The sequence below is a fragment of the Pinus tabuliformis genome, chromosome 4_2 (genome assembly GCF_031772625.1).
Source record: "Pinus tabuliformis cultivar Carrire ecotype Pingquan chromosome 4_2, CPIR1, whole genome shotgun sequence".
NCBI lineage: Eukaryota > Viridiplantae > Streptophyta > Pinopsida > Pinales > Pinaceae > Pinus > Pinus tabuliformis.
Window position 1 is genome coordinate 183,725,558 of NC_142304.1, and position 14,323 is coordinate 183,739,880.

Sequence of the window (14,323 nt, forward strand, 5' to 3'; positions counted from 1 at the left end):
TGGAGGTGGTTATCTGATTCTCGGAATCGAATAGCCATCGCCCGACCGCCCGTGGGGGTAGCTATCTGATTCTCGGAATTGAATAGCCATCGCCCGGATGCCATGAAGGTGGCTATCCAATTCACGGAATCGAATAGCCATCGCCTGGTTGCCCATGGGGGTGGCTATCCGATTTCGAGAATCGGATAGCCACCGCCCAGCCACCCATGGGGGTGGTCAGGTGGCTATCTGATTCTCAGAATCAGATGGCCACCGCTCGGCCACCCATGGAGGTGGCGGGGCGGCTATCTAATTCTCGAATTCGGATAGCCACCGCCCAGCCACCCGTGGGGGTGGCCGGGTGGCTATCTGATTCTCAGAATCAGATGGCCATCGCTCGGTCGCCCGTGGGGGTGGCGGGGCGGTGGCTATCCGATTCCGAGAATCGGTACCCCCATGGGTAGTTGGGTGGTGGTTATTCGATTCCGGTTATGGGAATTGATACTATTATGCGTTCAATATTTGTAATATGTAATTTTCGCATTAATTTTTAAGTTAATCATTATTTTTTGAAAAAAAAAAATGAAGAAAGAAAGAAGAGTGACTATTATTATTTTTTTGACATGAAATCCATAAATATATATATATATATATATATATATGATTTAACCATTTTTAGTTAAAATTTTCATATAAAAATTGTGATTTTAACATTATCAATTCCAGCAAAAAATTATCAAAACGTGTAGTTTTTTAGTTATATTTATGTTAAAAATGGTTATTTTTATGTTCATTGTTAAAAAATATTGTTTTTTAGAAACAATTATTTCATGTGGATTGAAAAATTAATTAAGAATGTATAAATATATAGAATATCAAAAATTCAAAATATCGATCTTTTAATTTAAAATTGCAAAACAAAAAAAAAACTTCACTACAAAAAAATTAAAATTAAAATTAAAACAAGAAAATATGAAGAAAACGACCACTTCAAAAATTATTAAATTTACAAAATAATTACTTACATTTCATACATTAGAAAATTTAAAGTCAAAAAGTAGGTCTTTTAAAAAAAAGGTCTGATGTAGAATTACCACTTTTTTAAATCAGGATGAAAATCACCACCATTCTAAAACGCAATGTACATAAAAAAAATTAAAGTGCCAAAAACTATGCTCTAAAAAAACATGTGTGTTCTGCATCACCCCTTTTCAAAATCAGGTCACTTTTTTGCTATTTCTATGAAGCGGGTAACATTATCAGTTCCCGTTTCAAAGTTTACATTGTTCATATATCCCCATCACGTATTTGCAATAATCCACAATACCCATAGGATCTATATCATCCACTTATGCACTAAAAGCATCCTCATTAGAAGACGCACTCAGGCCTCTCACTCTGACATCACACTATTGGTGAAGACACTTGGTTGAAGTCTTTCTCCATTCAAGGCTTCATTTCTTCAAAAATCATAAGCATTCCCAGGACCAAGCTCCTTGAGACATTAAATCAAATATTGGGCATGAAAATCGAAATCTTAATCAAGGAGTTAGTAACAGTAGGACTAATTCTTCTGGCCGAGTTTAACACTTTGTACTTGACCAAATCATAGTTTGTAGAGATAGTCCTTATAAAGGGAGTTATCTTCAAGGTCTGAAATCTGAGTCTTAATAGTGACAAAGAAGCGAAGATCATCTTCAATCTCTATGTATTTTGTGAACCCGCAAAGAGTCTTATTGAAGATCAAAGAACATACCTAGAAGGCATTATCTCTGTGGTTTGAATTTAAGATCCAACTTCTCCTACCCAACCTCAAATTGACTCATACTACCAATTTAAGATGCTCATGTAGGCATGTCCACCTGCTCCCTTTCTTGTTGATCATGATATAGGGTTGACCCCTTCTCAAACTTATGTAACTGAGGATCTATCTCATACAACACAACTGTGAATATCATTGAATGATATCCCACACTACTCTTCTTCACCATTGGCATTATCTGAGCTCCATGGTCTCTAATGATAAAAAAATTATCCTTCTCCAACAAAGGAAATGTTTGTGTTGTCCTCATAAAATCCAAGCCCAAAATCATCGCATAATCCTCCAACAATATAACTCTCAAATACATCCTACCAAACATATGAGCCCACTCCCATCAGTGAATCCTTGAGAATACCAAATGTTGACCTCATCTTAGAGTTCATTAATGTGTAGGCAAACATCATTCCCTTCAATATGTTCTTAGGTTGGTTATGGTAACTCAGACCATTGTTGCTAGCAAAGGCTAGAATATATAAAAACACCAAAACAAGCCTACAATATTGACACTAGCAATCCTAGATCAAATCTTGCAGGAGAAACTTCTACTACAATGGAAGTTTCTTATTACTCAAAAGTTATTTTCAACTTGAGAGCAACATGAGGCAAAAACTGCTTGAACTACATGATCCTCCAATAGTATGACTCTCAAATACATCCTACCAAACACATGAGCCCACTCCCATCAATGCATCCTTGAGAATACCAAATGTTGACCTCATCTTAGAGTTCATTACTTTTTAGGCAACCAACTAATCCCTTCAATATGCTTTCATGTTGGTTATGTAGCTCAGACCATTGTTGTTGGCAGAGGCTAGAATATATGAAAACACCAAGACAAGCCTTCAATATTGACACTAGCAATCCTAAATCAAATCTTGCAGGAGAAACTTCTACTACAATGGAAGTTTCTTATTACTCAAAAGTTCTTTTCTACTTGAAAGCAACATAAGGTAAACACTAATTGAACTACATGATTGACAATGCAAGTCCACTTGGTGAGACAGTGTAGGCCATGAATGAATTCAATTGCAATAACAAATAGGAGTCTAAACAAATTAATTTGACAAACAACAATAATTACGAAATCTTTTCATAGTACCAAAAGAAGGTGGAAACCAACAGTGGTTTTCCAAGTATAAATACAGTCATGGTATGTTAAGTGTAAAAACAAGTTATCAAAACAACAATCACTGATAATTTTGGAGACATAGAACAAAATGATTTTGTATATTTGATTTTTCAAGGATGCTAACATACATGTTGATAATTGCCTGTAATAAAGCCGAAGTATTTTTGCCTTATATGAAAGCATAATTTACAAATATTCTTAACTAAATGCACGCAATAATTATGCAATTTGTTGCATCTATGGCAAAATTTAGTTATGTTTCTCGTACAAGGAGAAGTGGTCAAAGAGTGACAAGGGGTGCCTAGCTGCGATGCCCATCGTAAGACGAGGATAGGACAGGTGATGTCAATGTCAACAATGCCCCAACGAATGTTGTTGAGGATGACCATGCGACTGAAACCGATTTTTTCACACCATCACCCACAGAGACACCGTCAACAATAGTCCAAGGGGAAGTTCAACTAAAAATATCAGCACTATAATAGGATGTAAAAAAAAAATGTTAGTTGCAATTGACGACATAGAGTTTAACAAATACTCAGTTTGGGCATCTACAAAAAAACATGGTATTCCTCCCTCATCAATACATTATTGGATAAATGGACCGACTCATACAAAACATAGAGGGCCTCTTATAGTTATGACTAACAAGGAGGAGGCCAAGGTGGTTGAGTGGTGTAAAGAGATGGCCCAATTGGGACATAGGCTAGAGTTGATACAACTGAAATCCATAGTTTTTCAAATCTGTCAAGGGAGGCAAAACCCATTCAAAGATGGGTTTCCTAGTAAATCATGGTGGTTTGGGTTTAAAAAAGGTCATCCATACATGTATTGCATACAAATGAGGGCCTTGACAGAGACAGAGCATTAAATTTGCACCCTGCAGTTGTGAAGAAGTTCTATGACACTATTTCTAGTGCTTATGGTAAACATTCTTATGGAGAAACCGTATATGGAACTGTGATGAAACATGTTTACAGGTAGGGAGGAATTGTGGCATGCGGGTAATTGCCAAGAGAGGGAGCCGAAATGTGCCAAAGATTTTTCCTAAGAGCAAGGATTGGATAACTATTTTTTGTTGTGTCAATGCAATTGGTACTTCAATCCCAGGATTTTATCTATTCAAAGGTAAAAAGCAACTGAAAAACTATATACATAACTGCGAACCAGGTGCATGCATGGATGACTAAAGAACTTTTTTTAAGTTGGATTTTTCACTTTGTTGCATCAGTACCAGGTGGCATCTCACCTAACAACAAACACCTATTGATATTAGATGGCCATGGGAGCCACATGGTTGTACAAACAATTGAGGAAGCAAACAATTTAGGCATCCACCTGTTTACATTGTCTGCTCATACCACTCATAGATTGCAACCCCTTGATGTTAGTGTGTTTGGCCCTTTCAAGAACTATTTCAGGTCAGAGCGTGTTGCATGGATGGAAAAGAATCCAGGGGTTGAGGTGAAAAGGTTCGAGCTAGCAGAGCTTGCAAGTAAAGCTTTTAAAAGAGCTTTGACACCATTAAATATCAAGGTTGTTTTTAGGAGGACAAGAATCTGGCCACTGAATTATGATGCTCTTATGCATGATACTGTACCGTTGTAGCTAGGTGTTTCATGTGGATGGTCGGGAAGAAGGGCATTTCCAAAAAGGTGTTGAAGTGAAAGAAGTAGATGAACAAGATGATGTGGTTGCAGTTGGTAATATGATTTCCCTCTCTCAAAGACACTTATATGATGAAGACGATGAAACAGTATGTGAAACACAGTACAATCATGAACAAATTCGCAGTAACATGGAGATCGTTCTACCAACTCAAGAACATGAAACACCTGCTGTTGATATTGTTAATGACATTGTTGAACATGAAGTTGACAATGACCAATTGACATTGCCAAGCCAAGAAAGCCCACTGTCATGGCTGGCAGAAGCCATGATTAATATGAATGAACATAGTGTCTCAACAACCAATGAAAAAAGCATGAACATGCCCTCATAACTAGCAGAATTGAACGGTGAAATTGTTCATTTTTTTGTGGACAACAGATCAATGGAAGAAGATGAAGCACATAATGAGGCATCAAATGAAGATAATGATATAGTTCAATCAGTTGTCTCAGATATTGAAAGAGAAGTACCAAGCAATGACATGCAGGTGGGAGGGGTGGAGAAGATACTTGGCTAGTTCCTAAAGCGACCAGTAGAGAGAGTATCAATGAAAAATAGCAATGCACACCAAGTAGTATTCGTTTGGGCCGAAGTTCACAGTTACTCACCTCAGAAGACTATATAAACCGGTTAGTTGAGTATGAAAAAAAAATTGAAATGCAGGAATTAAAACAGAAAAAGAAGGATCTAGTCAAGGAGAAGAAGGCAGCAAGGATTGTTGCAGCACAACGTCGATCAGATGAAAGGATTGAAAGAGATAAAGCAAGGCAAGTTAAGGACCAACAAAAACAAATGGAAATACAAGAAAAGGAATTAAGAAAGACACAACAAACGCTTGAAAAGGAACAAGTGATGATCAATATGGTTGACAATGATGCAAGCATAGCTGATGAAACCAAGATTATTTCAAACTCATTAGACAATATTGTAGATAATACACCATTATTCTAAGACCTCATAAACATTCAAGTGCCTCACTATCAAACTGAGGGTTTACCCACTTGCCTTATTCCTACCAGAGGAGGTGTCAATTCTATGTATGTTCATTACACACCTCCACTTAATGCAGGGGTTAGTAGTGCAAATTTGAGGTATGGGTACTCAATTCCTCTGGTTGGAAGGTGCAAATTGGACTCAATCATATGGCAGCAATCAACCATTTCCTAATCAACCCTTTTTAGGTAGGCCAACCTACCTGGCTCAAGCAAGTAACTCGGGGAGTTTTCGCACTCAAGATTCTCAAGGCCATAAATAATAGGGGTGTCATATGTTTCTAGTTGTAACCACATTATGATGTGGATTTTGGACGAATTGTATCTTTTTCTTGTCATAGAAATATTTTGGCTTACAACCTAGGTTGTTTTATTTCATACTATTTGCGGCATTGTAACCAAAATCCATTTTAGAAGGAAAATATATAGTCTATTGTAATGTAGAAATCTTATCTGAGAATGCAAATGAGGTTTTATGTTATGCCTCTTCACACCAAATGTTTTACAATACATTTATAACTGAGTTGTAAATATGATGACAAACAAGTGAATAATCAAATCTTGAACAAGTCACTTATTTTAATATGAAAGTTCATAAAATAGTGAACATTGAAAGTACATAGCTATTGGTTTCATATTCACAAATAACCTAACATTCCATAAATCAACAAATATGTCAAAGAACCTAACATTCCATACATCAACAAATATGGAGACAAAGAAAGTTACAAAATGATGTACTTCCAATTGAAACATAATACAAATGGGCAATGCACTCTCGGCATTGAATTTGACGCAGGGGTTACCCCTGCTTTACCCACAGTATGCATATAAACCATGCATAACCATTTCTGCCCAGGAATTATATGACCTTCCGGTCAAAGATTCATTATAATAAAAAATAGGTTAAGGTCCCTTTCAGTAGAAATTATATGGAAACATTTATTAAGTTGACCATATAGTCTAACCCTTCATTCCTTTCACTATCGAAACTCTTTAAATCCTCACAAACCTTTGTTAGTCCCCATGCCACACATATATCCAAACCCACTTTATAACTTTGGGTTATAATTGGAAAAACCCTTGTATCAACGCTTTAATCCGTTGTAATTCTTTTATAAGAAAATACACGTAAAAACATGCACAAACATACATTTTTCTACCCTTCATAAGCCTTTGCACATTTTCCGAGAATTACCTTTATCGTAATCACTCATTTGTAACAAAGCTAACTCACAATAAATTTTGGTAAAAGCTATAGTGAACCTATTTAATGGGTTTAGAAAATATAAATAATGTTATAAAAAGTAAATACTAAATTTGCAAATAAGTCAACTGATAGTAAATATTGGTAAAAGCTATGGTTAATCACTCACAAAATATAAATAACTTGATGTAAAGTTAAATGAAATGCTAAAACTCTTTAAATATATATATAAAAATAGAAGTAGAATTTCTAAACAAATAATTTTATATATTATATTTTGAATAATAGAAAATACATTATTATATTCATAATTAAAAATTTTATTATAAAAAATATAAAATATATTTTAAAAAATTTCAAAAAATAATTTTAACATTTTGTTATATGTTATTTTCAAATTTCTATTAAAAAAAATGATTTTATAAACTTGAAAGGGTAGTTTCTTGGGTCGCGGTTTTATATATACGAAAATATGATCATTTTTACTAGTATTTTAATAATAATTAAAAAATATGCTTACTTTTTATTTTTAAATTTGTTTAGCAATCTTTAGAATGTTTACAACACATCTCTTAAAGAAATTAGAATTAAAAAACTTAAATCAATAAAGAAATGGGGGGTCACAGTTTTGTCACTACTTAAAAATTTATGTAAAATATTAATGATACCTTTTAAAGAAAATGAATAAATTAGATAAAAATTATATATTAAATTTTAGAAAAAATATGACATGAAATTGAATTTAAATTGACATGTTTTGTCTTCTTTTACCACCACCTAGTTTTTGATGATTTTGTGAATTTAAGAGTAAACATTCCAACTCCATTTATTTTTATAAAAATTCTTTGCCACAAAAAGGGAAAAAGTGATACACATTAACATGCTTTTACCAATGTACACTCTATCACCCCTCCGACTACGATATGTGACTATCGAAATCGTTTAACACCACTTAAGCCTTAAAAGACTCGGCATAGCATTTTACCGAATACAAAGGAAAATACATGAAATCCTGACCCGAAACACATAAGGCCAGACTTCAATTGTTTTACACCCACATTCATAAAGATTGTTAGGTCCGCCTTTCAATATCGAAACTTCCGTTGTGCGACTCCTCCTCTGATTCCCATTTGTCGATGCCTCCGATCTCCAATCGACTTCATCACTATCAGCATATCGGCATTGATCGACCATCGCCTAATTGGCGTATCACAATGTCGCTTATCGGCCGTTCTGTTAACCTTCGCACTTGACTTCTTCCACTTTAAAACTCCGATCCAACATGTATTTCGAACCTGATGGGTTCTAGGTCACATTCGATAAGGGTTTCGGGTCCGGCTATACATCGCATGTCGCAATCACACTTCGCTTCCTCCCTTTGAAATATTGCGATGCGATCCCAATTGTTACACCCCCGCGACTTAATCCTGGTCGTTGATCTTCCCGATCCGACAGCTATTGTGCATGGATACTTCACTTCTCTGCTATTCCAATTACTTATGTTTTTACACTATTTCTTCAGCGTTTCACTGTGGCTTCGGGTTTCTTCAAAGTTCTGGTCCCTCGGCTTTTTCACTGCGCACTTTCTCCTGAGCTTTGTCTTTGATCCTTCTAATGGATTCAACACTCCATTATGATCCTCTTCATCATGCTTCCCTCTGTGTGTTTGTCGAACTCCCCCTACATACATATGTTATACAGAATACTCTGATTCACTCCTCACTCACCATTCGATACTCAACACCCACTTATACAATTTAGAATTGAATCTTTGTGCTTATACATATATCAATAAACAATTACATGATGAGACTTTCTATTTCTTCTCGGCTTGGTCTTCTACCTAGTGGCCTCTAACCATCATTTGCCCATAGGCTTACAAACACAACTAAAAATATAACTCTCTCTCTCTCTCTGTCTCACCTCTCCAACCTCTCTCTTTTTTCCTTTTCAATACATTATTAGCAGTTTCTTTACAGTTGAGGAACTGTTCCTCAGTTACTTTTCAGTTGCTCAACAGTTTCTTCAAACTAGTTCCTAACTAATCCTAACTTGATCTGCTTGCCTAATTTAAAACTAATAATGGTTGAGCCAGCCTTAATTTTAAATGAACCACTAAATAGATTCCCTATCTACACTTGCTAAGAAATAAAGATTGTTTTACATGAAATTTTACAATGGCCCCTTCTTGGCTAACGTCTAGACCTTTAGGTCCGACTAGATACTTCGAGCTTGATCTTTGAGAGCCAATGCTCCTGCATCAAACTCCCAAAGTTGAAAACATTCATGATCTCCTGATCATGTGCCTTCATAAGTTAAATGGAAAACCTCCAGGGTCCCAAACTTTTGTTTGTTGTTGTCCATAAGCTTCACTGTCTTCATCTCTCTTTGGTTGTAACCTTCCAGGCTTCCACACCTTATGTTGTAGTGCTCCGTTGTCTTTACCTTCAACATTCTTCACCCTCCATTCAACTTTACAGTGGATTACTTGCTTGGCTCTATTGTAGTTTTTCTTAGGTACTCGCATCAAATCCCATAGTTCATCTATGGCCTCTTGCAATTCAATCCTCTGTTGATAACAAATCTTGCTTTTATTACTCTGCCACTGCATCTCACTACACGTTGTCCTTTCATATTTAAACTGCTGATTACTTCCTTCATCTTTTTCTACTTCAACTTCTATTATTATTCTTGAGATTGCTCCAGATACTGTTGTAGATATTGTTTCTACCCAAACTTCCTGAGTATCCTTGAAGTTATCTCCCTCTGCAATATCCAATTGTTGCTCCTTGTCTGCAAATTTACTTTCAAAAAGTAAACTGCTCTCCAATTCCCTGACTGCAGTAACATATTCACTCACATTACTTTGTATATTAGTTAACATCACATAGTTTAGCAAACTAATATCTGCTTTTGTCTCAGTCAAAACTTGAGACATTCTTCTGTCAATGTCTGCAATCCCTTTCTCATGCTCAGATGCTTCCAGCAAATAGTTCAGCAATTCACTTTCTACATGATTCCTTTCAAACACCTCATCACTATGTTGCTTATCAATTCCAGCATAAATCTCCTCCTTTTCCTTGACAACATTCCATAGTTGTCCTTCAGCTCCTTGACTAATCTTGGTAGTCAATTCAGTCTCCTTCAATTCTAAGACTGATTCTTCTTTAGCATGAGACATATTTGTCCCATCCTCCTGTACATTTCTATTCTTCTCTTTGTCACTGTTACATGACACTTTCATCTGTCCTTCTGGGCTGACTGAATCTTCCTCATTCACATCTCTACCTATGCATTCTTCAAAAAACCTCATTTCTTCATCAAAATTACTAAAACTTAAATCATTTACCTGAGCTCCCAATTCATGGCTTGACTCAAACTCTCTTAACAAATTTTCTAACAATAAAATCTCTCTATTAGCTTCTTCAAGCATTAAATTTGTATTCTTGACATCTTCCTTCTCTTTTGCTTGCTTTTGGCTACCCATATAATCCAAACTCCCTCTGTTTACAACTTTAGCAGTATGCTGAAAAGCAATATTTTCCTCCAACTATGTATAAGCTTCCTCATGAGACCTAACTGTCTCATCCTTCTTATTTAAAACAGAATTCAAATTTTGTCTCTCCTTTTCCTCTTCTTTGACAATACCCAAAGATTGTCCATCATCATGTATTACATCTACAAACATACACAAATTGTTAATTTCAAAAGCATAAGGCTCAATAGCCTCAACTGATGTTTTGGATATCATTTCTCCATCTTCAAGTTCACAAGGAACTTGTTCTTCTCCAGCAACTTTGTTTTGTTGTAGTTCAACTCCTTTGAGCTTCTCTAACCTCAATTGAACATCCATTATTTTCTCAAGCTTCCTAAGCTCCTCTATTAACTGAGTATTCACCTGCTGCTCTCTCTTCTTTTGTAGCCTATGCCATTTTACCTTCTTTCTCATTATATAACCATACCTTTGGTCTTTCTCTTTCCTCTGTAACAGTTCCATCAATACTTCAAGATGGACTCTTATCTCAGCCTTCTCCCTCTCATATTCTTCATCAATCAACTGCGTCCATATTTCATTTGCCTTGGTATCTTCTTTCTTCACTTTTCTTCTATTGTGGTCTTCCTCAGAACCTCTGCTATGACTATCAATAGCCATCTTCTTCTCCTCTCTCTATGAGTTCCTCATTCATTCACTATGCGCTGCACTAAAGCCTCCGCAACAACAAGTCCTCCTTGTTGCAACTTACCTCACCAAGCTTTCCTCTATACTTGGTCTTTTGGCAAGTACTTGGTTCTCTATCTCTGGAACCTCCTTTGAGCACTTCTCTCTGCTCCTTCTAGGCTTCAACTCATCTGCACCTTAGAGAACACAATTGTCCTCTTGTATTTCAATCACAACTGAAATACTAGGTTCTGGCCACACTCTCTTAGAAACCCTTACTGGCTTCCTTCATCACTGCTCTTAAGGCTGTGATCTTCTTGCTGAGATGCTTCACTAATTGTTGTTACCTGCATATCAATGATATTTAAAACAAAGACCATTCCCAAGCTTTCAAAAGCTTGCTTCTCAGTTCCCTTTTGAGAATACTCTTATCCTCTTTGTCCAACCTTCAATTGGATTCTTCATGTTCATTGCTACCTTTTTTTTTTTCTTTTTTTTTTTCCAGAGTCTTTCATTCACTTTGTTCCTTAGAACACATACAACTTTCCTTGTTTGTTTACTGCTATCAATCTTTAATCTGTCGTTAACCTGTAAAATTCAAACCAGAGTTAACATAAAACACTACCTACATGATTTCACAAGGTAGTTTGCTTCCACTCTTCAACATTCGAATGGATCTTCATTCTTCCCAAGAAATCAACCATTTCTTTGTTATATTTTACTGTCTAACTTTCCTTTCTACATTTGCCTCCACCTTTTTAGATTTATAATCTGATTTCTTTTCCTCTACAAACCTCTTGTCTGTCTTCTTTCTTAAAAAAACATAACCTGCTAAGTTTCCTCAAAAAGCTTTAACTGCTCTGATACCAATTGACGCAGGGTTACCCCTGCTTTACCCACAGTATGCATATAAACCATGCATAAACCATTTCTGCCCAGGAATTATATGACCTTCCGGTCAAAGATTCATTATAATCAAAAATAGGTTAAGGCCCCTTTCATTAGAACTTATATGGAAACATTTATTAAGCTGACCATATAGTCTAACCCTTCATTCCTTTCACTATCGGGACTCTTTAAATCCTCACAAACCTTTGTTAGTCCCCATGCCACACATATATCCAAACCCACTTTATAACTTTGGGTTATAATTGGAAAAACCCTTCTATCGGTGCTTTAATCCATTGTAATTCTCTTATAAGAAAATACACGTAAAAACATGCACAAACATACATTTTTCCACCCTTCATAAGCCTTTGCACATTTTCCAAGAATTACCTTTATCGCAATCGCTCATCGCAAGTTACCGTGGTCATACCACATGTATGCTCTATCACCCCTCCGACTCCGATATGTGACTATCGGAATCGTTTAACACCACTTAAGCCTTAAAAGACTCAGCACAACATTTTACCGAATACAAAGGAAAATACATGAAATCCCGACCCGAAACACATAAGGTCGGACTTCAATTGTTTTACACCCACGTTCATAAAGATCGTCAGGTCCACCTTTCCATATCAAAACTTCCGCTACGTAGCTCCTCCTCTGATTCCTGTTCGCTGATGCCTCCGATCTATCGCATCTCCGATCTCTGATTGGCTTCATCGCTATCAGCGTATCGACATTGATCGGCCATCACCTAATTGGTGTATCGCAATGTCGCTTATCGGTCGTTCCGTTAACCATCACACTTGACTTCTTCCACTTTAAAACTCTGATCTGACATGTATTTTGGACCCGATGGGTTCTAGGTCACATTCGATAAGGGTTTCGGGTCCAGCTATACATCACATGTCGCAATCGCACTTCGCTTCCTCCCTTTGAGAGATTGCGATGCGATCCCAATTGTTACACCTCTGCGACTTAATCCTAGCCATTGATCTTCGCGATCCTACAGCAACTGTGCATGGATACTTCACCTCTCTGTTATTCCAATTACTTATGTTTTTACGTTATTTCTTCAGCGTTTCACTATGGCTTCGGGTTTCTTCAAAGTTCTGGTCCCTCGGCTTTTTCACTGTGCACTTTCTCCTGAGCTTTGTCTTTGATCCTTCTAATGGATTCAACACTCCGTTATGATCCTCTTCATCATGCTTCCCTCTGTGTGTTTGTCGAACTCCGCCTGCATACATATGTTATACAGAATACTCTGATTCACTCCTCACTCACCATTCGATACTCAACACACACTTATACAATTTAGAATTGAATCTCTGTGCTTATACATATATCAATAAACAATTACATGATGAGACTCTCTGTCTCTTCTCGGCCTGATCTTCTAATTAGTGGCCTTTGATCATCATCTTCCTGTAGGCTTACAAACACAACTAAATATCTAACTCTCTCTCTCTCTCTGTCTCACCTCTCCAACCTCTCTCTTTTTTCCTTTTCAATACATTATTAGCAGTTTCTTTACTATTGAGGAACTGTTCCTCAGTTACTTCTCAGTTGCTCAACAGTTCCTTCAAACTAGTTCCTAACTAATCCTACCTTGATCTTCTTGCCTAATTTAAAACTAATAATAGTTGAGCCAACCTTAATTTTAAATGAACCACTAAATAGATTCCCTATCTACACTTGCTAAGAAATAAAGATTGTTTTACATGAAATTTTACAATGGCCCCTTCTTGGCTAATGTCTAGACCTCTAGGTCCAACTAGATACTTCGAGCTTGATCTTTTGAGAGCCAATTCTCCTGCATCAGAATTTCCATTGCAACCCAATTTACTTTGAATCCAAACACAATTCAAAGTTGCTCTTACAAGTAAATTTACCTCCAATTCTACCAACTATGGACATTGAATGACTCTTATAAATGAATATACAATGCAAAATGGGTTGGATTTCCATGAGCATTAGTTTACCTTTTTAAATCAATGCACTTCCAATTAAAACACTATACAAACGGGCAATGCACTCTGGGCATTGAATTTCCCTTATAAATAGCATTCAATACATCAATAAATATGGAGACGGAGCAATAAAGAAGCTCCTCAATATGGAAATTTACAAAAGGACAACTTAGATGCATCTGATATCAACTCAATAAGACAACAGACTAGATCTGATCAGAACCAAAACCATTTCCAAAATGACATAAAATCCCAATTTCTCCACAAACCAGATGCCACAAAGGAATGAAACAACAAAACACAAGTACATTTGTTCCAACCCAAACATCTTTCAATTTTACATTCGTTCCAACCCAAACATTAAATCCAATTACATCTTTTAACTATAAGTGAATCGGAAAATGAATTTTCACAAATTAATGCAGTCGCTTCATTTAAAGTATATGTCTAAGAAGTTCGAAAGTGAAACCTTTGAATGTGAAATCTTTGCATATTATCACAGACAC